Source organism: Panthera tigris, chromosome F2 (genome assembly GCF_018350195.1).
Source record: "Panthera tigris isolate Pti1 chromosome F2, P.tigris_Pti1_mat1.1, whole genome shotgun sequence".
In the NCBI taxonomy this organism is placed as follows: Eukaryota; Metazoa; Chordata; class Mammalia; order Carnivora; family Felidae; genus Panthera; species Panthera tigris.
Window position 1 is genome coordinate 309,357 of NC_056676.1, and position 24,640 is coordinate 333,996.

The window sequence follows — 24,640 nt, forward strand, 5'->3', positions numbered from 1 at the left end:
CATTATTTTAACATGTTTATTGAATATATTTGGCTTACACTTGTGAAAACAAACAAACAAACAACAACGATAAAACAGCAAACAAAGTTTTCCTGGGCTAGGTTTAAATAAGGAAGGGATGTATCAATATAACAGGTGTCCCTGGTGGAGAACTTCATCACTGATTACTTAAATGTGTATCTATGGGTGCCTATCATTTACAACAAAATAGTATTATATACAAAGAAAAAGAAATCTGTCTAAAACTATTTTTTTATGCTTTAATTTTTCTCTGTTCTCTGTTAGTAACTAATTTCCCCCTTCCTGTCCGCAAAGGTTTTCTGTTAAGTTTCTCAAGATCCACATATGAGTGAAAACATATGATATCTGTCCTTCTCTGCCTGACTTATTTCACTTAGCATAATGCCCTTCAGTTACATCCATCTTGCTGCAGATGGCATGGTTTGGTTTATAGAAGCACATTCAGCAATAGCCAAATTATGGAAAGAGCCTAAATGTCCATCCACTAATGAATGCATAAAATAGATTTGGTTTGTATATACAATGGAATGCTACTTGGCAATAAGAAAGGCTGAAAGCAACCATTTCATGTGTACAGGGTTAAGGAGTTTCTCCTCATGCTTAGGGGAAACAGCATCAGTTCATGTGGGTTGGGGGTAAGGAATTTCTTCTCAGAAGGAAGCGAGACAGCATCAGTTCAGGCATGCTAGGAGTAAGGACTCTCTCCTCAGATGCACGTGACACAGCATCCGTTCATGTGTGCGTGGGGGTAAGGAGCTTCTCCTGAGACTAATGGATGCAGCTTCACTTTATGCGTGCTAGGGGTAAGGAGTTTTCCTCAGACTTACGGGAAACCGCAGTAGTTCATGGGTGCTGAGGGTAAGGAGTTTGTCCTCAGAATTAAGTGAGACAGCATCAGTTCCCATGTGCAGTGGATAAGGAGTTTCTCCTGAGACGTAGGCAAACAGAACCAGTCCATGGGTGCCAGGCATTTTGGAGTTTCTCCTCAGACTTAGGGGAAACAGCATCAGTGCATGCGTGCTGGGGGTAAGGAGTTTCTCCTCAGACTTAATAGAAAAAGGTTCAGTGTTGTGTGCTGAGGCTAGGAGTTTCTCCTCAGAGTCAGGGAAATAGTATGAAGTCGGGTGTGCTGGGGGTAAGGAGCTTCTCCTCAGACTCAAGGGAAACTGCGTCAGTTCACGCGTGCTGGAGGTAAGGAGTTTCTCCTCAGAATTATGGGAAACACAGCGTCAGTTCACATGTGCTGGGCATAAGGAGTTTCTCCTCAGACTTGAGGGAAACAGCATCAGTTCATGTGTGCAGGCGGTAAGGAGTTTCTCCTCACACTTAGGGACACAGCATCAGTTCGTTTGTGCTGGGCATAAGGAGTTTCTCCTCAGACTTGAGGGGAAACAGCATCAGTTCATGTGTGCAGGGGGTAAGGAGTTTCTCCTCACACTTAGGGACACAGAATCAGTTCAGGTGTGCTGGGCATAAGGAGTTTCTCCTCAGACTGAGGGGAAAGAGCACCAGTTCATGGTTGTTGGGGGTAAGGAGTTTCACCTCAAACTTAACGGGTACAGCATGAGGTCATGTGTGCTTGGAAGCAGTTTTCCTCAGACTTAAGGGAATCAGCATCGCTTCATGGGTGCTGGGGGTAAAGAATTTTTTCTCCTCAGACTTGAGGGAAACTGCATCAGTTCATGGGTGCTGCCGGTACGGAATTTCTTCTCGGACTTAGGGGAAGCAGCGTCATTTCATTTGTGCTGGGGTAAGGAGTTTCTCCTCAGACGTGAGGGAAACAGCACCAGATCATGTGTGCTGGGCATCAGCGGTTTCTCCTTAGATTTACCGGAAAGATCATCAGTTCATGCGTGCTGAGGGTATCTTCTCCTCAGACTTTGGGGAAACAGAATCAGTTCATGTGTGCCGTGAGTAAAGAGTTTCTCCTCAGATTTAAGAAGCACAGGAGCTATAGATGTAGGAAGAATGGAAGTTCCTTTGATTAGACTGTACTTAACTTCTTGCCCTGAGAAATGGTTTGATTTTGAATAGATAAATTCTCAGCATGGTTTGTGATGTATTGGTATAAAGACTCCAATTAATAATTTATTGCCTGTATGAGCTGAGGCACCAGGAAGGCACGTGACCCATTTCCCCTTAACGTTTACCTATATATTTTTAAATGCTTGATATTTTACCTTCAGAACTTTCATGTATTGCTGGTTTAACCTCTTGATGCTTATGGAATATCTAACTATTCCTTTATTAAAAAAAAAAGAAGTAAGGAAAGGAATAAATAGAGGAATAAAGAGAGAAATAAGAGGAAAGAAGTAAAGAAAGAGAGAAGGAAGGAAAGAAATAAAAGGAAAAGAAAAGACCAATCCTTACAGAAAGATGAAATCCTAAGTATCTCTTGAATTTCCTCATGCTCAGAGAACCAACAGCTATGTTTGTGGCTAGGTCCTTAAATTTGTACACACTTCTAAAAAGGTGTCTGGAGGTCAAAAGAGTGAAAGTGTGAATAACTGAGTTAATGTTGTAATGGGAGATTACATTGCAGAGAGTTAAAATATTTACTGTTGCACCGAAAAGAATAAAATACCTAGGAATTATTTTAACCAGGAAATAATAGCTCTGTACTCTGAAAACTGTAAACACTGATGAGAGAAATTGAACACAACACAAACAAACGGAAAAATATTCCATGCTCATGGATTGGAAGAATTAATACAGTTAAAATATCCACACTACTGGAGCACCTGGGTGGCTCAGCTGGTTAAGAGTCTGACTTCTGCTCAGGTCATGATCTTGCAGTTCATGAGTTTGAGCCCCGTGTCAGGCTCTGTGCTGACAGCTCAGAGCCTGGAGTCTGCCTTGGACTCTCTGTATCCCTCCCTCTCTGCCTGTCCGCCATTTCTCTCTCTCTCTCTCTCTCTCTCTCTCTCTCTCTCTCTCTGCCTCTCTCTCAAAAATAAATAAACATTAAAAAAAATGTCCACACTACCTAAAGTAATCTGCAGGTTCAGTGCAATCCCTATAAGATGCCAACAGCATTTTTCACAGAATCAGAACCAATAATCCTAAATTTTGTATGAAACCATAGCAGACCCTGAGTAGCCAAAGCAATCTTGAGAAAGAACAAAGCTGGAGGTATCACAATCCCGGATTTCAAGATATATTACAAAGCTGTAGTAATCAAAACAATACGGAACTGGCACAAAAACAGACGTGGAGATCAATGGAACAGAATAGAGAGCCCATGAATAAACTCACATTTTTATGGCCAACTAATCTATGATGAAGGTAGTGGGGAAAAGAGTCTTTTCAATATCATTTATTGAATGATATTGGGAAAGCTGGACAGCTACATGCAGGAGAAACTCGACCACTTTCTTAGACCATGCACAACACTAAACTCCAAATGGATTAAAGACCTAAATGTTGAGACCTAAAACCATAAATCTATTAGAACAAAGTATAGGCAGTAATTTATTTTGACGTGGTCTGTAGCAGCATTTTTCTACATATGTCAGAGAACAAAAATATATTATAAAATGGCTCTCATTGTGTCTTGTTGTTTAGATACTGTCTTTAATCCTATTTCCAGCATTCTTCCCCACTTGGTCATTTGGGCAACCTGTCGACCTGTTTACAGGCTGGGAGGGTCCAGCTGAGGCTAACTAGGGGCCTTTTCAGCCCCCTGAGGACCCTTTGCTGATTTGTTATATTAGAATCTATTCTCCAAAGTAGAAAAGATGTATCTTATCACAAAGGCCGACATTCTCATTTTTTCTTACTATTATTTTTATTTAACAACAAAAAAAGCAGGAAACAGCAAAATATTAAAATAATTGCAAAATCACTTTCTTTAGACTCTAAGTTCTATGGAGGCCGAGACGATGTCTGTTTTGTTCTCTGCTCTACCTTCATGGCCTCACACAGCACCAGGGTCCAGGCATACTTAGGAAATGTTTGTTGCATGAATTAATGAGTGACAGTTGTCCAGGAAAGTATGGTGAAGGCGTGAAGGTGGCACAGTGGCTTGGCAGGCAGAGAACACCACTGTGAAACGCGATTTCCAGCTGTCAGCCGAGCATCCATGTGTGTTGTCAGAATGCGAAATGTATGGATGCCGAGAACTGCCTGTCATAGGTGGGTTTGGGGTCAGCAGGGTTGTCGGCCAAGCACCTGGAGCCTGTAAGGCAGACTTCACCTGCCTAATTACAGATGTCCGTCTAGCCACTGGACTTGTCCCTGGCTGTAATTATGGCCTTTGAAGCCACTATACTGCCAGGCCAACTAGAAAGACCAAGCTTGGACTGCAGAAGGACCTATTTTGTTTTTATTTTTAATTTTTTAGAACATAAATCAAACCAGAGTACTTTCAATTTCCTTCCCATACTGCCCGAGGCCCTCACCAGACTGTCTTGCATTAGAAAATGAAAAATGATAATTTCTTGGTTTGCCTGGAGGAAATAATACCCTCTTGTGATCTGTTTCCCTTGTATCACTCTCTCCTTTGAGGTTAATTTAAATCAGCCTTTCTCTCTCTCCCTTACCCTCTTCCCACTATTTTTATTTGGAAATTATATATTATATATCATGGGTCATATGTACCTATGATCCAGATAGAGAAAAAGCACATTTCTGGTGCCTTTGTAGCCCCCTGTGACCCTTTGCTGATCTTGTCTTCACCATTTATCCCCAAAGGTAACTACTGTCCTGAATTGTGTGTTATTTTCTCCCATTTCTTTATGATTTGACCACCTGTATGTATGTTTCCTTAAATAATACATTGTTTTTTTTTTTTACCTGCTTTAATTTTCTTTTCTTTTTTTTTTTTTTTTTTACTGTTTATTTATTTTTGAGACAGAGAGACAGACCATGAGTGGTGGGGGAAGAGTAGAGAGAGAGAGGGAGACACAGAATCCGAAGCAGGCTCCAGGCTGTGAGTTGCCAGCACAGAGCCCGACGTGGGGCTCAAACTCACGAGCCGTGAAATCATGACCTGAGCTGAAGTCAGATGCCTAACCAACTGACCCACCCAGGCATCCCTGTTTTTACTTAGTTTTGAAGGTTTATTTAAGTGGTAACATCCTATGTAAATTCTTTTGTGATTCATGCAGTGTTATATTTTTGAGATTCATCCATATTGATGTGGGTGGCCGTAGTTCATTCATTTTTTTATTCTATTACATTAATATATTAAAATTTATTTAGGTGTTCTATTCAGGATACCTGGGTCATTTTTAAGTTTTTGCTATCAGGGACAATACTGTTTTCTGGGGCATACTTGCTTCTACAGTTTCTTTAGGTTTCTTTTCGTGTGGAAATGTTGGCTCAATATTTTTGTGTATGTTCAACTTTACTAGGTAATGATAAATTGTTGTTCAAACTATCATGCCAGTTGCTGCTACCACCAGACATGTTTACGGTTTCCAATCACTTTATAGCTTCATAGTTGGTATTATCAGACTTTTACATTTCTGCTAGTATGGTGGGGAATGCTTCCTCGGAGTTTTAATTTGTATTTCTCTGATTATTAGTGATATTGAGAAACTTTTTATGTATCTACAGGTTTTTGATCACTCCTGAAAGATAGTTGTTCATTACTTTTTAAACTTTTACATAGCTTTTTTCTAAATCTTATAGCTTCAGAGTCAGTTACATTTGTGGCAAATATCTTCCCCTAATGTTTATATGAGGCTGATATTTACATTCTCTCTATGGCCATCTGGTAAATAGAGATCCTAGGAGTGAAACGTGTGGACCTAGAACATGTCATTTCACACGGTTGGGCTTCTGTTTCTGCTCAATCAGGTGAGCGTCCTGATGCATTCCCATCCTACTCACTAACAGAGAGTGATGGCGGGAGGGGTTTATATGCATGAAAACCCACTTTGAAAGTAAAGCACCATACACATAGATGGAAAGTGTACTTTTTTCTACATTGTCATACAGTCTTCATTTCTATACCAGAACATCTTCTCTGGAGATCTTTTTAGTTGTTGAGTTGCTTTTTTTTTTTTTTTTTTTAATTGCACTGGGTGCCTTTTGAAATTATTGACATTTTTTTTCACTTGTCATCTATTTGCTTTTCTAGCATAAAGGCTGTAGAGGGCAAATATTTTATCTTGCTGGGTTGTCATTGCATTCCTGGCAATCTGGATTAGTGCCTGGCACAAACTACGTGCTCAAAAATGTGCAGTGAGTTTGAGCCAGTGGTATTCGTAGCAGTCATGGTATCATCGCAGTGTGATCGTCCCAATGCTGTATTTAGGATTTGTTCCCTGTTCAGATAACTTTCCAACTTGTGTAGGGCATTATTCAGTGTACTCTCTGGCCCTCTTCTTTCCAGGGAGGGTAGGTGGAGCCAAAGGAAGGGAATTGCACCCTTGGGAGCAGAGAGCTCAGTTTTTAGATTTGTAGCTCTGGCCCCTGGTGGGCTGGCACTCCTCTGAGGGCAGATTGCTAGGAAGAGGCCAGAGTTTCCCAGGATTTTTTCTCAGCCCATCTGCATGGTTGCCATCAAGTTTGCTGCTTTTTCAAACCCTGTTGGCTTTTGCTTTGTTGCTATAGAAACCAGAGCTGGTAGTTTGGGGGAAATGTTTGTGCATGTGAATGCTGGGGGGGAGGTGTCATGTAAGTGGCAGAGCTCCAGAGCTGGGTGGTGGCCCAGGACACGGAGTGAGGACCCTGCAGACCTCTCTATGAAGGCCCTGCCTGCTTTGGAGGGCGCTCTCCTCAGAGAGCTTGTGATTTAGAATGGCGCACACTTGGGGAACAGGCGTCCCCTTGTAGGTCTGCAGGGCTTTCCTGGAGCTGGTCCAGCCATTCCGTGGAACATCTGGAAAGTCTTGGCCCCTCCTGATGCCAAAGCCACTGAGCCCTGGAGACAGAGATCAATGAACTCTTCTTGGCTGCTCCTTAAGCCGTGTCCCAGACAAGTGCTTTTCTGGGAACCAGTGAGTAACATGGATCTTTGAGGCCAAGGCTTGTGTGCTGTGGCAGTGACTTTCACTTTTGATCAAAGGGTGGGGGCAAAGGGTCTGCGTGGGGAGAGCAATGAGAATTTGGCTTTGTAGGAAATCAGAACCCAAGTGCGGAGCCCTGCTTCCTACTCACTGGTTTTCCAGCTGGAAAATCAGCAAGCTGAGCTATTGCCTGATGTTAATGTTCCTTCATGCTGGGGCTGGTATGAGGGGTGGGAGTGGGTTTGCGGCTACAGACTAATTTGGTTCTCCCCCACAGGCAATTCTTGCAACCCCTGTGAGAGAATTCTAAAAAAGTGAAGGTTAATTTTTTTTTTTTTTTTGCAAATAATTTCATCTCACACTGGGTTGTGCTGAAGACAGTGAAAAGAATTTATGATGTGTACTAGATTGGGGTAAATATGCCATGTAATTACCTGATATGCACTGATGTTTCATAACTCACATGTTAGAATGCACATTTAATATTTATAATAAAATATATATGTGCATGCAATAGAAAAATATATACAAAGAGTAGAAAGGCCCTGAACTCATCCCTCAATAAATGGTCTCCTCCTTGTTGGGGTCAGTAGCTCAGGATCAGTTTACTTTCAGTGCCATTAAAATAAAAGCTGTTTTATTTTACCGCTTGTGTACACATGGTAAATGCTCAGTAAGTGCCATTTGAACTGTTGGTAGGAATGTACTTGGAGTTGCCCCTGACCCAGAAATTCTTCTGTAGGGTTATCCCACTGGCAAAGACAAATTGCTGGATTTGAAATAGCAGAATATTGGAAACAAGCAAAAATCCTACAGCTGAGGGGCATTCCGTACCCTCCTGTAGTGGAATAAGCAACCATTACAAGTTTTCAGGCTGATTTTTATATATTAACAGGGAGAGATGTTCAAAACTAATGGTTGAGTAAAGTAAGTTGATATCATACATATGGTATGATGGTGCAAAAAGAAACACACACACATATACGTGCTGGACATGTGTACACACACAAAATTTTACCTCCGACAAGTTGGAATGGGAGCAAAGGACTCTTTCCTGCCCCCATGTCCTTTTTATCTTGAGAATATATTTGTAATCTGCTCATCCGCACTCCTCACCATGTTGTCTCCTAGCACACATGACTACTACCTCCTCCATCACATTTGAAAGTTTCACCCCCACCCCCCGCCATAGCACCCCGGGACCCCTCCGTAAGGTGCAGCTTGGCCTCATTTCTGAAGCCCCACAGGACTCTCTGACTGCACAGCTTAGCAATACATTAGGCCTCTCTTAGGTTGTTCTCTGCCTTATTTCACGGTTACCACTGCTCTTCAAATAGACTGTCAGGAGAGAAAATGACACTGTACAAGGAGACATCAAGTTGCAGCCTGAGGGGAAGGATCTCTTTGCCTGGCCCTTTGGGCTGTCTGTGCTCCTGGAGCTGGACTTGAGTCACAACCTCTGAGGCCCATTCCCAAGGGCTGCTGTGCTGGGAAACGTATACTACCTCATCCCCTTACAGGTGACAGGAATAAGGGCACAATACCCAGGGCTTTGCTTGCTGCTAGGACTCAGGGCAGGCAGCCAGTTACTAAAGTCAACTGTGTTCCAGCTCCCAAGACTTGTGCTTGTACATGCTTGTGCACATTCACGTACACACATGTGCATTCACAGTCACCTGTGTGGTGTGCCCCTGGGCTCCAGGCTTGCCAGATGCTGTGTCCTCCGCAAGCTCTTCAGAAGCGACATTGGTGCTGGAAACACAGGCACCCTCCCACCCCAGGTCAGAGCGTGATGGATGAGAACAGTTTTGCAAAGAGCAGCCTGCTGGGGCTCTGCTGGAGGAGAAGAGAGAAGTTGGGGACAGTGTGTGTGGTTTGAGGAGCCGTGAGGCTGTGGGAGAGGGCGGCCGGACCTGCAGTTTGTCCCATTAATGTGTGTTTGGGGTTCCTGAAAGGCGGGTGTGTAGGATTAGGCTCCCCATTTCCTGATATCTCGTTAGCATTCAGTCTAGACCCTATGGCTACTTTGTTTGGAAGAACTTGACTCTTCAGGAAAATGGAGGGTCTTAAGGCCACCCGCTCCATATATAACACCTATACAACATGGCCCTTGGTACTTCTCACATAAAGATAGGAAACTCACCTGCGTCCTCAGGGGATTAAAGTTTAGTCCTGGAGGCAGCCTTGTCTGCAAACACAATACCAGGGTAAACTAACACTTGCAAAGGCCTGAAGTCTTCTCCATTATTAATCTCCACAGTCTGGAGTGGTGTCTGGCCTCCCTGCCTCATCGGTTTGTGGAGTGCTCACTGGCCAACTCTGGGGATGCAGAGATGAGGCACATGACTCTACTCGCAAGGATCTCATGCTTTTAATTGTGGGAAAAGGCATTACAACAGTCAGCGCCAGAGTGTCATTGATTTAAGACTTCTTCCTGTTCAGGATTCATTGAGGCTTCAAGGATGGGCTGGCCAACCCTACCCTGCTTGGAATAGAGGCTTGGAGGGAGAAATGGGCTTTCCCTGGTCAGGAGGGGACAAAGGGTAATGGATGGCAGGCTGTGACTGTGTGGGAGATGGGCTCTAAAGGGTGGGCAGTAAAGAGAGAGAGACCGGTGTGCCTGGCAGTCCTGGAGCTGTGAGGAAGGCAGAGTTCTTGCATCCTAGTATGCAGGAGATGGGCCAGTGGAAAGCCCGAGTTTGACTGTCACTGGCCCACCTAGACTAGCCTCTCACTGTTCTGGATTTCAGTTTCCTTACTCGTAGATGGCAGCAGTAAAACCGGCCTTCCTGCACCCACTTTTTCAGTGGAATATGAATCTCTGATTGTTGTTTAGCTGGTGAGAGAATAAGCTAGGATTTGGCAGGGGTCTGAATGGTTCTCTCCTGGAGACAGCTGCATTCTCTTCTCTCTGCCTGCTTTCTGTACCGGAATAGGCATCCTCAGCATCATACCCATTGGTCTAGGGGCCTTGACTCCTCTGACAGTGTGTGAAAATTTTTATGTACATTCTGGACACGCATTTTAAAGGCAGAACGTCTTTGCTCCAGTTCTCAGAAGAATTCAAGACCTCAAAAAGCTTAACAGGAGCTTCTCCGGAGAGTGGTGTTGGGTCCTCCCATGCCATCCTAGAAGAACTTTTCTTCTTGTGCCCCTCCCCCACCTCTCCATTTTAGGAATGGACTATGTGACACAATAGACTATTCTAAACAATTCTTTTTTGCTTGGAAGAAATGTACAACATTGTAATAGAACTATTTCTAAAATGTAAACTTGGGTGCCTTCTCAAGGAGAATGTATGGAACATCACCGACATGTTTAGTATCTTGGATGCTTTTATGAACATCAGTTATTGGCCTATACTTTCCTAAGGATCCCAGGTTGCTTTGTTTTTAATTGCACTCCTTGCTTTCATATGTCAAAGAGAGTTAAAAAGAGATATCTTAATTTATGTAGACTTGTTTGTGTAGAAGCCCAAGGATGGCTTCAGCTTCTCTTTTGAAGTGAAGTGTTGTTTTTGTAAGCAGTACTTGCTGCTTGGGCAATACAGTCAAGTTCTAGACTCCAGAGCAGTGGGTCTTGAACTAGAATGTGCATCAGCATCACCAGGAGGGCTGGTGAAAGTACAAATAAAGCTTGCTCTGCCTGACCCCCAGCGTTTCTGATTCTGTAGGCTTGGGATGAGGCTCCAGAACTTATACTGTTACCAAGGTTGCAGCCCAAGTGTCCTGGTCAGGGGACCACACTCTGAGAACCACTGCTTTAGAGTAGTACTCCTTCAACTTCAGTGTGCATGTTCAGTGTGCACCTGGGGAAGCTTGTTAAAATGTAAATTCTGATTCAGAAGGCCTGGGTTGGGCCCCAAGATTCTGCTGTTTTCAACCAGCTTCCAGGTGAGGCTGGTCTGTGGAAGATGCTTTATATAGAAAGACTTTTAAGCAGTGCTTCTCAATTCAGACTGCACATTAGAATCCCATAATGAGCTTGTGGAAAAATGGGGAAGGAGCAAGAGGAGGAGGGAGAGAAAAAGTTATCTCCCCAAATCCAGATCTCTGGGAGTGGAGTCTGGGCTCATCAGGTGATTGGATATGCACTCAAGGTTAGAACCTGGTTGTCAAGGTTGTGAAGTTGCTGAAAGTCCCCAAATTAAATGAAGTGTTACAGTTTTGAGTATTTGATAGACTAGTGATTGGTTTCGAACCGTGGTTTCACAGTTAAATCATCTGGAAAGCTTTAAAAGATATTGGTACATGGATTAAATAGTATGTTTGGGATTTGCTTTAAAACAACATGGTAGTATGATAACTAACTGGAATTTCAATAAAAACTTAAAAAATGAAAAACATGGTGGTGGGGAGAAATGGGTGAGATTATTGATCTGGGGTATCCAATACATAGACACCAGCTGCCTGTGACTTTTTGAATTGAAATCAACTAAACATTTTTAAAAACTAAAAAAGCAGTTGTTCCCACGAAGTGTTTTAGTTTTTGTTTTTTTTTTTAATTTTTATTTATTTTTGAGGGAGAGAGAGCATGAGCAGGGGAGGGGCAGAGAGAGGGAGACACAGAATCCGAAGCAGGCTCTAGGCTGTCAACACAGAGCCCTACGCGGGGCTGAAATCCAGGAAGTGTGAGATCATAACCTGAGCCAAACTCAGACGTTCAACGGACTGAGCCATCCAGGTACCCCTATCATGAAGTTTTTTTAAAAGATACCCAGGCATTAGGAGTGGGGCCCAAGCCTCAGGGGCTTTTGGCAGCTCGCCAGGTGATCCCACCTTTCAACCACTGGACTAATTGAACAGGTGGGCTAAGGCATAATGAGAGCCAGCTGTGTTCTTGACTCTCACAGTCTTGGCTCCATTGCTTGGTGCTTGTCTTCCCCCTCTCCTCTGGTTAATGAGGGTGGAGATTGTTGTCTTGTTTTCCTCTCAGACATGTAGCAAATCTGGAGAAACAGAGTTGAAAAAGCTTTGAAAAATATGAAGCACTGGGTACAATAACAGGTTTGTTACTTTGCTTTGTCTTCCTTCCTCCCACCCCCAGTCTGGCTTCAGTGAGGCCTTGGAGTAGGGTGGCAAGATACTGCAAATAAACATACAGGAGCCCCAGGTAAATTTTAAATTTAGCTTTAGTACAAGTTACTGTTAGGATGTCCCTGGAGGGGGACGGCCCTCTCGCCAGCACACAGGAAGAAAAATCGCCAGCGGGCCAGAAGAAACTGAAGGGCAACCAATCACCGAGCGCCAGCACAACCCAACAGAGAGCCCCCAGCGGCTCTCCAGAACAACTGAAGGTCAACCAATTACCGAGCAACAGCACAACCTGGCAGGAGAGAAAGACCCACCTGAGCCTAAACCCGGAACTGCTACAGCTTAAAAACCCTACCCCACCATACCTGGGTGAGACTTCCCTGATTCCCTCCTTGAGTCATGGAACCTCGCCTGGAACCTTAGTTCCCAATAAGGCCTTATACTGCAACAATTGTTTTTGACTCTCACTCCTATCTTTACCCCGCACAACGCCTGACACTAACAGTTACCTTCTAATTTTTTAGTGTAAATATGTTCCATGCAATGTTTGGGACGTATGCATACTAAGAACTTATTTGTATTTTATATGCCTTCCCCGTTGGGCACCTCTTTCCCTGCCACAGCCCACAGTAGGCAGAGGGCCTGAACTTTGTAGCAGCACATCCATGGGGCTACCTCTGCTTGGAGATTTTGTCTGTTAACTATTGCGACAATTTGAGATCGGGGTAACAGAGGGGATTGGAGGATTTGCTCTTCAAGTTCAACGAAGGAATAGCCATTTATGTAAATCTTTGATTTCTTTCATCAGAGGCTTATAGTTTTCCTCCTATGCATCATGTTAATATTTTGTTAGCTTCATATCTGTTTATACCTGAGCATTTTTTTGTTTTTTGTTTGTTTTTTGCTAATGTGTTTTTAATTTCAAATTCCAATCGCTCATGGCTAGGATACAGGAAAGCAATTGCTTGTATTAGGCAACCTTGCTCTAATTGCTTATTAGTTCCAGGGTTTCTTGTCATTTGGGATCAGCGGTTCCCAGAGGGTGGAGTTGTGGAGGGGGGTGGTAGGGAGGAATGAGCAGGTAGAGCACAGGGGATTTTTAGGGCGGTGGACTATTTTGTATACAGTAATGATGCACACGGGTCATTATATATTTGTCCAAACCCATAGAACATAATACAGAGTGACCCCTAAAGGAAGCTGTAGATGCTAATGTATCAATATAGGTTCATCAGTTATAACAAATGTACCACACTAAGACAAGATGTAAATAAGAGAGGAAACTGTGTTTCTGGGGACAGGGGGTATTTCGGAACTTTGTACTTCCTGTTTAATTTTCCCATAAAACTAAAACTACTCTAAAAGCTATTTCAAAGATGATAGAGGGCCTTGGTGAAATTAAGGTGCACAGGGTCGGCATCTAATTTTGAGTCATATCAGCTGAGAGGCTGACCTGCCACATTATTTGATCCTATGATGAACCTGAGTTTCTTCAGATTCTTTCTTGGTGTTTAGGCTAAGCATGCTGTGTTTTTTTTTTCTCCCTGTCTTTGAAGACTTTAGTGTGTTTACAAGTGCTAGCCTGTATTTCTAGAATAAGAGGTAAAGAGACTACAGTCATGGTTGCAGCGTTCCTAAAATAAAATGCCGCATTAGAACCCACGTCACAAGGAGAGTGGCTAGGAAGGGATGGAAGTAGTGGAAGCCTCCGTTACCCCATCTGAAAATGGGAATGGCAATTCTCTCCTCAGACTAGAGTAATTAAATGAGGTAAATTATGTAAAGTGCTGGGCACAGTGTGAACACTCAGTGATCACAAAGACCCAGGATCTTTCAAAAGAGTAATCCCGGGGGACCAATGGCACTTAGGAAGAACAGGCTTTCCAGGAGACGGAGAGTGAATGTCCTATCCCCAGAAGCATTTGGGAAAACAGTGGACCTGGGGTCCCGGTTGTCTGGGACGTTGTGCAAGGGACTTGTCAGAGAGTAGAGTGCCTCAGGGCCTTCCAGGTGCTTCTTGTCTTGAGATCCACTGGGGTGTCCTGCTCCTCTCAGAGGGAATGCCATTGGATGTGGAATGAGACAGCAGACATCCCATGAACCACGGAGATGGAAGAGACCCTCTCTGCCCCCCACTTCCTACCCCAAAAGAGAAAGTTCTCATTTGTGAATGGCTCTGCCTTTGAGAGTATTTCATGACCTCCATGATGAGGTCAAATGGAAGGTCCAGCAGGTTCCCACACAAGCCTGCAAGTGGGGCTCGAGATCTTTGTCTGAAGGTGCATTTGCCTGGGCAAAACCCTTTACCTGTTGGAGATTAAATGCTTTGAGACCCCTGGTTAGATAATCCAGCACTGAGGAAAAATATGAATAATCGCTCTATTGCTTTGTACTTCTCTTGATGGAAATTAAATCCTGTTTTCTCAGCAGCAGGGTGATAAAAACATTTTCTGAGGAGGAGTTGGTGTTCCCCACCCCCCCTGAGTCCTTGAGAGCTGGTTATTTAGTGGCATGTCTATAGGAGATTAAAAGGAATTCAGGCAAACAGCTGAAGGGTTTACATGGGACTTGGTTTTTAAAGACATCCCAGGGGGTATTTTCCTTTGCAGAGATGAGGGTGCACAGCAGCAGCTGTGAAAGCTGGGGCATTTGTGAGGAGCGGACGTCTGTGCAGTCCCCTCCCAAGACCGTGCCCAAGCGATGGGGATGGGCCTTTATCACGCCTTGCTGGAATTGTCCCCTTAGGCCTGAGATGTTTGCTGTCTGAGTCTGGTGACCAAGTGGAGAAGGGGCCACCAGAAGACCTTGGACCAGCTAGACCAGTGACCCGCAGAACTCCTTCCCTTGTTACACAGATGTGTTGACCACCTACCTTGTTCCAGGCACTGTAGTAGACCCTGGGGCTGGACCCTGGACAAAACACAAAATCACTGCCCTCGAGCGCTTACATTCTGGTGGGGGAGACAGACCGCGAACAAGATGAGGGATCATTACCTAATTGTAACTGCTAAGGAGAAAACATTAAGAAAGTGGGATATGAATTTTAGGGGGTGGCGGACCCTGAGATGTTAGGGGACCAGGGAGATCTTTGGGTACATTCCTGAAGGAAATCAGGGGATGAGTTCTGCGGAAATGGAAGAAGAACATTCTGGGCAGAGAGAACAGCAAGTGAAAGAGTGTAAGGGAGCCTGTGTGACTGGAGCAGAGAGAATAAAGAGGCAAAGGATAAAAGCAAGGTCAGAGGGCAGCAGAGAGTCCGCTTACATAGGGCTTTGCAGATCACATTTGGGACTCTTGCCTTTGCCCTGAAGAAAGGTGGGGGGAGCGTGGGGAGCCTGGAATGTTCTGAGCAGAGGAGAGGTGATCTGGGTTTTAACAGGATCCTTCTGGCTGCCGTGCACGAGTGGAAAGCAGAGGACAAAGGCAGAACCAGAGTCATGAGTCAGGCCAGCAGTGGAATGGTGTGGCCTGGATCATGGTGGTGAGGATGATAAGGAGTTGCATTTGGGGTACATGTGAGCATGCAAGTTGAAAATCTTATTTATATGTTGGAAGTTGCAAGATAAAAGGAGAAATCAAGGATGATTCCAAGATGTTTGGTGTGAGCAATTGCGTGGATGGAATTGGCCATTAACTGATACGGGAGAGACCGAGAGGGATGGTGGGTATTTTGGAGCTCTGCCTCTGTTACGTTTTAGTTCGAGATGTCTGGGAGATCTTGAGGGTAGGCATCAAGTAGGCCACAGGATATATGGCTCTGGTGCTCAGGGGAGAGGTCCAGGCTGGAGATGTGAACTGAGGAGTCGAGAGCAGGTAGGCAGTCTATGCAACTGTAAGTCTGGAGGAGAGCTGGAGGAGAGCGTGACACCTGGCAGCTTTTTTTTTTTTTAATACATATTTATTTTTGGAAGAGTACAGCAGGGGAGGGGCCGAGAGTGTGGCGGGGACAGAGAATCCGAAGCAGGTTCTATGCTGACAGTAGCGACCCTGATGCAGGGTTTGAACTCCAGAACCACGAGATAATGACCTACAGGGTATTGGGCAATGGCTGGAGGGTGGAACTTAATGAGTTGTCAAAGGCCTCACAGCCATTTTGGAAAGCGAATGACATAACATCTCTTCCCAGTTAAAAGTGCTAAGTCTTTTGTATTTCCCACCATGTTAGCAGATGCCTAGTCCTCAGAAAATGCTAAATTAATGTTTGCTAATTAATAGTACAGTGGGTAGATTTTATTATTTCAAAATTAAGCAATTTTCTACTTTTTGGTACCATGGTGGGAATAATCTATGGGTGCTTGAAAATCCATTTCTGCTTCTCTGATTTTGGTCCCTCTAGGGAATGTGAGATAATAATGCATGCTTCTTGGGGTGCCTGGGTGGCTCAGTCAGTTAAACACCAGACTCGATTTTGGCTCAGGTCATGATCTTAAGGCTCTTGATTTTGAGCCCCCCATTGGACTATGCTCTGACAGTGCAGAGCCTGCTTGAGATTCTCTCTCTCTCTCTCTCTCTCTCTCTCTGTCTCTCCCTATCTCCCCCCTTCCCTACTTTCTCCCTCTGTCAAAATATATAAATACATAAACTTAAAGAGTGCTTGTTTCTCTGTACAATGCTGAGTATGAGAGGTAGTAAGAAACAATGACAGTGGCTCTGAAGTCATGAGTGGTCTAACTCGTCTCCCTACTTCCATTCCCCCTCTTATTTCATCTTCCACAGTCATGCCTGATTAGTTTTAAATGCACTTCTCATCAAATTACTCTACAGCTTAAAATCCTTCAACAGTCTCCTATCACCTGCAACATACAAACCTACATTCCCTTATCAGAATACAAGTCCTCCATCATCCCTGTGGTTCTTCCCAGGTTACTTTCAGCTTATCCTCACCTCCGAATTCATAGTTGAACCACACCATTTCACAAATGGACCAAGGTGCCCTTAGAAGCACTAGCTCTTTTATTATTTGTGCTTAAGTCGATTGCATTGCAGCTTGAGATCCTAGATTGTGTCTTGTGTACTTCTTCCAATACTTTTCAGCCATTTAGGATAAACTTTGTTGTTCTTTTCTGCCTGCACCTGTGTGGAGTGGCTAAGCCTACACCTCCAGCTCAGTTAAGACTGTATTTCTTTTTAATCGCTACACCTTTCCACACTGACCTCCTATCAGTTGGGCTTTCCTACTGCTGGCCTTTTGCGTATGTTATTCTTTCTGCCTGGAAAACTATTGTTGGCCAGATCAACTTCTGATTCTTTATATTATACATTGTCTCTTGTGAATATCATACTGCGGAATTTTTTAAAAAATCCAGTCTGATAGTTCTTGCCTTTTAACTAGAATATCTCTATCTACTCACATTTAATGTAATTACTGATATATTTAGATTTAAACCTAACATTTTATTCTTTCTACATGTACCCTGGTATTTTAACCTCCTTTCTTGATTTTTTTACCATTTTACTTTTGCCATTTATTAGTTTGGAAAATGTCTTTTTCTCTTAGGAACTACCTTGGAAATTAACACTTAATTTTTCAAACTTTCAAACTTTAAAGTTTAATCAAACTTTTACCCTCTTTTCAGATCATACGAGGCTCTTAGAATAATTACACTTTATTCTATAATTATTTTCCCCATGCTCATCTTACATGCTATTTATTGATGATAACAATTTTAATTAAAGGAAACTATAAAACATTATTGTTATTGTTTTACATAGCCAATATTTTGTTGATAGTACCACATATTTATCACTTTCTTTGCTCTTTGTTCTTTCTTATACTTCAAGTCTATCATTTAGGATACTTCTGCCTAAAGTACATCCTTTGTAATTGCCCTTAGAATTCACATTTCAGTATGCCGGTGGCAAACACTCTTAGTTTTTTAAAAAATATTTTGATGACATTTATCCTTGGATGATTTTGTTGCTTTCGTTGGTATAGAATTCTAGGTAGGGAGTTATTTTCTTTTGGCACATTAAAGGAAAAATCCACTATCGTGCATTGTCCTCACTGAGAGGATACCCGTCAGGCTGTCACTATTGAAGGTAATATGTTTGGCTTTATTTCAGGATCCCTTTAAGATTTTTCACCATATCTTTAGTGGTGTACATTTTAATCGTATTGTGTTAAGGTCTGGCTTTTTATTTTTCCTTCTTAGAACTGAATGAGGTTTTAAAGTTACATATTAATGCCTTTCAAAAGCTCTGGAGGGGCACCTGAGTGGCTCAGTCTGCTGGGCATCTGACTTTGGCTCAGTCATGATCTCAAGTTTCGAGCTCTGTGTCAGGCTCTGTGCTGACAGCTCTTTGGATTCTGTGTCTCCCTCTCTCTCTGCCCCTCCCCTGCTCATGCTCTGTCACTCAAAAATAAATAAGAGACTCTTAAATGCCGAGAAAAAACTGAGGGTTGATTGGATGGGGGTGGTGGTGGAGAGGGGAAAATGGGTTATGGGCATTGAGGAGAGCACTTGTTGGGATGAGCACTGGGTGTTGTATGTAAGCGATGAACTGCAGGAATCTACCCTAATAGCCAAGAGCACACTTTACACGCTGTATGTTAGCCAATTTGACGATAATTGTATTAAAAAGTAAACATTAAAAAATTTTAAAAAGGGGCACGTGGGTGCCTCAGTGGGTTAAGTGTCCACCTTCGGCTCAGATCATGATCTCACGGTTTGTGAGTTCAAGCCCCGCATCGGGCTCTTTGCTGATGGCTTGGAGCCTGGGGCCTGCTTCGCATTCTGTGTCTGCTTCTCTCTCTGCTCCTCCCCGACTTGTGCTCTGACTCTCAAAAGTAAATGTAAAAAAAAAATTTTTGTGATTAAAAAAAGGAAACAAAAATTCTGGAAAATGATTAGCCTTTATCTCTTCACGTATTACCTCTACCGCGTCCCCTTTTCTCTTTCTGAGGTCTTGATTACAGAACACTTCATTTTCTCTTCCTCTGCATTCTCTATCCTGTCTTCTGTGTTTTCCATCCTTTCTGTCTTTAAATGGTATACTCTGGATAATTTAGTCTGATTTTTCAAATCTCTCCCCAACTGTATCTAATTTGGTATTAAAATCTTGAGTTTTAAATTGTTGGTACTATATTAATTTCTAGATTTCTATTCGGTTCTTCTTTAAGTCTTTTAGGTCACTGGTTTTCCTATTCCTGGTACATATTTTCCAAGTGGTCTTTTTAAAATCTTCCCATGTTGTACGGGAACCCTCTTGCACTGTTGGTGGGAATGCAAATTGGTGCAGCCGCTCTGGAAAGCAGTGTGGAGGTTCCTCAGAAAATTAAAAATAGACCTACCCTATGACCCAGCAATAGCACTGCTAGGAATTTATCCAAGGGATACAGGAGTACTGATGCATAGGGGCACTTGTACACCAATGTTTATAGAAGCACTCTCAACAATAGCCAAATTATGAAAAGAGCCTAAAGGTCCATCAACTGATGAATGGATAATGAAATTGTGGTTTATATTCACAATGGAATACTACGTGGCAATGAGAAAGAATGAAATATGGCCTTTTGTAGCAACGTGGTTGGAACTGGAGAGTGTGATGCTAAGTGAAATAAGCCATACAGAGAAAGACAGATACCATATGGTTTCACTCTTATGTGGATCCTGAGAAACGTAACAGAAACCCATGGGGGAGGGGAAGGAAAAAAAAAAAGAGGTTAGAGTGGGAGAGAGCCAAAGCATAAGAGACTGTTAAAAACTGAGAACAAACTGAGGGTTGATGGAGGGTGGGAGGGAGGGGGGGTAGGAAGGAGGGGAGGGTGGGTGATGGGTATTGAGGAGGGCACCTTTTGGGATGAGCACTGGGTGTTGTATGGAAACCAATTTGACAGTAAATTTCATATATTAAAAAATAAAAAATAAATAAATAAATAAAATTTAAAAAGATAAATAAATAAATAAATAAAAATAAAATCTTCCCATGTTGTAAGCATAGTTTATGGTCTGACAGTTCCAATACTTGAAGTTTTTGTAGTTCTGTTTTTATTATTATTTTTTTCAACTAGTTCTTACTCATGGTGCTTCTTTCCTTGTGGACTTCGTTATCTTTGGTTTTTGTGCTGATTTGTATTTGGGACCTGTTACAAAGGTGCCTTCCTCTAGTATTTGCTCCTGCTTAATGCCTCATATCCAGAGCCAACTTAAGCCAAGTTTAGGGCTGGAGTCTCTGTCTTATCCCATCCAGGCTGCTATTTCTGTCTTAGATTCTTTGGGCTGCTATAACAAAATACCATAGATTGAGTGGCTTGTAAACAACAAATTTTTCAGAATTGGCAAATACCCTCAGGGCAAAAGTGGTTCCTTGTGTTCCTATTTCTCTGAAATTTCCCTAGTTCTTCACTACTATCTCATCTACACTTTGATGCTTTATTTATTTATTTTTTGTCTCAAATATTTATTTATTTTGAGAGAGAGAGAGAGAGAAAGAGAGAGAGAGAGAGAGAGAGAGCGCTTGCTCACACAAGCAGGGTAGGGGCAAAGAGAGAGGGAGAGACAGAATCCCAAGCAGGCTCCACGCTGTCAGCACAGTGCCGGACGATGCAGGCTCAATCTCATGGACCACGAGATCATGACCTGAGCGAAAATCAAGAGTTGGATGCTTACCTGATTGAGCCACCCAGGCACCCCTATACTTTTCAGTGGTTTAAAGAATAATTTTATCTGACATTTTTTTTTAATCTGCTCATTATTTTTGGTGGTACAGTTGGCCCAACTACCATTACCTAGTCTACCATTACCAGAAACTGGAGGTCTCACTTTGGATGTCACTTCTCCAGCAGAGAATTGGCTAAGGCCAGTGTCCATTATGTCTCTTCCATATGCACTTTCATAACCCTGTTTTTATCTTCATACATTTATCTCAATTTGTACTTTTATGTGTATTTTCATGATTAAAAAAATCGGCCTGGATGGCTATGTGGGGGCAGAGAGTGTACGTATATCAGTGTCTAGCACAGTGTCTCATTCATAGTAGGTGCACAGTAAATATCTGGTCTCTAGGAAAATGAATGCAGTGGAGTATTTATTGGGTCTGTAGGTTCTGGCTAGATGCAAAGGACTATGGTGGTTTGAATACACTTCTATCAAGAAGCACAATTTGTCACATTCTCATGGATCAGTAAGTGAGAGCTATATCCTAAGGGCTTGGAACAGGTCTTTCAAGATTTCAGGGACTGCAGCTGGCATTTGAACATGCCCACCTTCTCTATGCAGCATCTGCCAGAAGAGACCAAACCACAGAATCAAGGCAAACCACATATAAGACACGCTGTGTTTGAATTTTGCCCCGTACATCCTGAAGAACAAAGGGTGAGCACATCTGGAAGTCTAGGTGTACACCTTTAAAAATATCTAGGTGTACACATTTCAAATCGACCGAATTTGCAGGCCTCACTAGTATATTTTGATAATGCATAGCACCAATAACCTTCAAGTACCCGAATCAGAAATCTATGAATATAGTTATTATTGCAATTTAGAAGCTTTTGTATTCAGAGTCCTTAGTAGGCCCTCAGTGCATTAAGCAATTCTAGCTAATAATGGCCATTGCTTAGGGCACCTGGGTGGCTCAGTCGGTTGAGCGTCTGACTTCGGCTCAGGTCATGATCTCATGGTTTAGGAGTTCGAACCCCACATTGGGCTCTGTGCCGATGCAGCTCAGAGACTGTGGCCTGTTTCGGATTCTGTGTCTCCCGCTCTATCTCTGTCCCCTCTCCCCCAACTCATGCTCTGCCTCTCTCTCTCTCTCAAAAATAAATAAACATTATTTTTTAAAAAGAATAATAGCCAACACTTATATCATGCTTGCTATACCTCAAGAAGTATATTAACTATGTTCTGTAAATTTAATCATTTCAATATTGTGGGGTAGATGCTCTTATAATCCCCATTTCTATAGTTGAGGAAACTGAGGCCCAGTGTGATGGAGTAACTAGATCACAGCGTAAGAGGCAACATCAATATTTGAACAGAGCCCTTCCCTCTGGCTCTGATGTGTGTCTTCTTAATCTCCCACTCTAGTGTTGCAAGGAACAAGATTGAATTCTAAGTGGCTTTTCTGAGGCTATCCAGGGCTGTGTGAGACTGTGCATGTGAACCAAAGACTAAGAAGCTCAGTGGTAACTCCAGGACCTCTGGAGCTCTGTGCATCTTTATGCCATGGCCTCTGCAGGGGCATTTTCCTGCCTTCCATTGGATTTTTGAGTTATTTCAAAAAAAACTAATGTGTCAGGTCTGGCTGGCTTAGGGAAATGACATTTTTCTGTGGAAAGAAAAAAAAAACAAAAATAAGTAATTTTTTTAACGTGTAAAGAATAAATGGCTATGTTAGAAGGGGTTCTCTTCTTTGGTGACATGTCTTGTCTACTTCCTTAGTATTTTGTGGGGATGCAGTTACTCCTCTGTGGAGAGCAGGTTCCAGCTTTCATGGTGGGGCTGTCTCATTGTACATGAAGCTGGGATGTAGAAGCTGGGAAGGGACATGTGGGAGTTAATGCAACAGCTTTGCCCTGACAGTGTAAGTCACACAGCGATCTGAGGCTGTGGGATTCTGAGGATTTCTTCGTTGGGAGGGCTACTCTGTGGTGTTGGGTCCTCCTAAAACAGCTTGGCTCCAAGAATACAAAGAAGTCTTGGGGATTTGCATTCAATGATGGGGGAAAAATGATGCTTGGAAAATTTCTGTTGTGGGATATAAAGTCATTGATCGCCTTTTCCCAAATGCCTTTCCTCACCTTGTTATTTTGGTGGGCATTTTTCTTTTCCTGCATTACCCCCAAAACCAGCCTAATTCTCATCAACTCTCTGACCCTGGGGACCTGTCCACAAATGGAGGAAAATGATGAGAAGGAAAGTGAATGGAAAGTGCCTGGTGAGTTAGAGTTCAAGATTCCACCTGCCCCTTTGGAGCCTGCACTGTGCTTTCTTCTGAAGTCTTCATGTGGCACCTCTGAGTTCAAGGGTTCCTGGGTATCTCTGGCTTCTGTCGCTGGCCCTGGCAGGGCCAACCTGTGTGGAGGAAAGCAGGCTTCCTTCAGAAGGACTTGGATATTGTTAATAAAGCTGGCCACCATTTGGAAATCTAAAGGTTTGCCATTTGCTCCTCCAAACCTGGACGGAAACCACATGCCACAGCAATCTGTAGCAATGACCAGTCACCACAAAACTATTTGGCTATCTGGGCTTTAAATCTTAGTGGGGGGACAACAAAACGAAACAAAACAAAACAACTCACATATACAAGTGAATGTCTTAGTCCCAGTCTTAGGTATTCACTGTCACTGCTGTAGCCAGACACTGTGCGTGGTCATTGTGTGTGTTCACAGCATTTCAGCTGGCCATGTGGGGGCTTCCCTACAAGATTGCTCGTGAATAGAGCCAAGTAGAGATTTTGATTTTGTAGAGATTAACTGGACATTGAGTTTGCATTGATTGGAAACTGTAGAGCAATTGCAGGGCACTTGGGAGAGGACTCTGAAGGCCCTGCAGGGATGACCCTCGGCTGGCCCTAGGGTGTGGGTGAGGGCCCCAGGCCCATTACAGGCTCCTGAGCTGTGGCCAGTGGCTGATGCCCCAAGGGAGCTAGGCCTCAAGTGTGAAAGGTTCCTGGGGTGAGCTCCCTGTGTGTTAGGGTTACAGATGGAGCTACTTCCCTCTGCATTGGCCATTCTGATGGACTCCTCCTCCCGGCTCCTCTGGATGGGGTTTTGCTTTTCCTGGGCAGGAGGAATTAAATTTATACTGTATTTTTCACACATTGATAGCTGTTCTCATGGCATGTGCTAAAAGTGAGCCCGTACGACTGTAGTGCCTGTCTCCCATCCCTGCACGGATCATGTCTAGTCCATATCTTACGAGGGACTTCTCTTCTCTCCCTGTCACACTGTGGGGAAGGGCAGGTAGGGCTGGCAAGTCTGTTTCTGCACAGCTGGAGTGGGCACTGGAGATCAGGGCATAGCAAAGGCAGGGGAATGGGGGAGACCATCATTCTCCCAGCATCTCCTGGAGAAATGTGCAGTCTCCAACTTTGGGGAAAGGTCCTGAGAATCTTTATTTGGAAGTTTCTTCCCTAATTGTCAGTGTTATGCAGAGCTGAAGTTTATTTTTTCCCTTCCTGCATAGCAGCTTGGAATCCTTGAGCTTGCTTGAGGTCTTCTGGGGCACGGAGCAGATTTTAGGCAAATGCTTTAAGAGTGGGTGACTCTGTGGATGGGTTATCAGCACTTGTCCCTGCCATGAACGTTCTAGGACATGTATTTTTGAAAATCAAGACTGTTGTGAACATCTGGGCGCCTGAAGTCAGCCCTGTTTTAGGTGGAAGGGACAATTGGGAGAGATGTCTGGAATAGCAGCCAGGAAATGGAGTGAGAGGGCTTCTGGGTTCAAGTGCTGTCTGTCCCTGGACAAGAAGTTACTTGACCTGAGTTCAGTTTTGTCTTTAGTAAAATAAGCTACTATTTACTTATTTGTTGAAAGGATGCCAAGATAATGTCTCCATTTTATTGATGGGTGGACCAAGATCCAGATGTAACCTGCACAAGGTTTCCAGAATGAAGGCAGGATGGCAATGATGCAGTCGGCCTGGGCTCAAGTGCAGCTTCCCCAACTGTAGCCCCTGTGGCCCCGA

At 43.4% G+C, this 24,640-nt stretch overlaps 1 long non-coding RNA gene across 1 annotated transcript in view; it reads left to right on the plus strand.

Moving 5' to 3' along the window:
• The first annotated feature begins 764 nt into the window (after positions 1-764).
• The window catches only part of LOC122235032, a 36,320-nt gene continuing 12,444 nt past the window's right edge, over positions 765-24,640 (plus strand). The window contains exon 1 of the long non-coding RNA XR_006213116.1: positions 765-824. This is a non-coding gene — a long non-coding RNA (uncharacterized LOC122235032). The remainder of the gene's footprint in view (positions 825-24,640) is intronic.